Source organism: Nanorana parkeri, unplaced genomic scaffold (assembly GCF_000935625.1).
Source record: "Nanorana parkeri isolate BGI_ZX_2015 unplaced genomic scaffold, ASM93562v1 scaffold1192, whole genome shotgun sequence".
Classification (NCBI taxonomy): Eukaryota; Metazoa; Chordata; class Amphibia; order Anura; family Dicroglossidae; genus Nanorana; species Nanorana parkeri.
In genome coordinates, this window is record NW_017307460.1 from 157,212 (window position 1) to 158,287 (window position 1,076).

Consider the following 1,076-nt stretch of genomic DNA (forward strand, 5'->3'; position numbering starts at 1 on the left):
GCTGAAGCGGTGTCATCATATCGGATGGCCGAGCGGTGAGGAGGAGAGGAGCCGCAGAGGTCGCAGGTTGTACCCGCCCCAAGGGCGAGCTGTGTCGGCCGCCTGGCGCCCTTGTTGCCATGGCGCCCAATGCGGCGGCACAGCTCGAATACCCCAAAGGCCGGCCCTGCCTGCGATTAGAGTACCCAGTACCCTCTCACTACCCCAAGATTTGTGTTCCTAGCCTGTTCCCTGCTCATGATCTCATGATCCCCAGAGCCCCGGTTCCCAGACTGTGACAAGCACAAACTATTAAATCAGGATTGGGCTGACTAGAGTCTGACAGCAGCTAAGGGCAGCGTGGCTACACACGCTTGAATTTTATAGTATTTCTTGGCTATTGATGGGTTAAACCATGCACAAACTGTTACACTTGTCTGATGTGTCTCAGTTTGTGCAAATTGTGGTTCAAAGTTTTGCCTGGCTGCAGAATAAAGCAATCAGTCTGATGTCAGAGGCCTGTGTGTGATACATTGCAATATTCCATTCGGTTCTGAGATTTGAATGCGGAGGAAACACGACTGGCTAATTTACATGCAAGACGTGAAGCCGGTCTTTACATTCCAATCCAGTATAACCAAATCATCGCACGCAGCCTGATACACGACTCTGCAGCCCAAAGCCTGTACATAACATCTATCTCGGAAGGAAGATATCATTCTCCACAATGAATTTCTTACTCCAGGTATTCATGGCTGTGCTGCTTGCCGAGTGCTTTATGGGGGTCGTCATAAATATGTTTATTGTGGCCATGCAGTTCAACAAGTGGAAGGCACTGAAGTCTCTGGAAACCTGCGACAGGATCCTCACCTGTCTGGGGATCTCCAGAAGCCTTTTTCTGACCATTGTGTTGCTCGATCATTTTCTGCATACGTATTTTCATTGGACAAGTGGAAATATTTTTTCTTTGGCAATTTGGTTATCAGGAATGGTACTGCACTATGCCAATCTCTGGATCACCACTGTCCTGTGTGTGTTTTACTGTCTGAAGATTGCAAGCTACAGCTGCACATTGTTCATCCTCATGAAGACAAGGA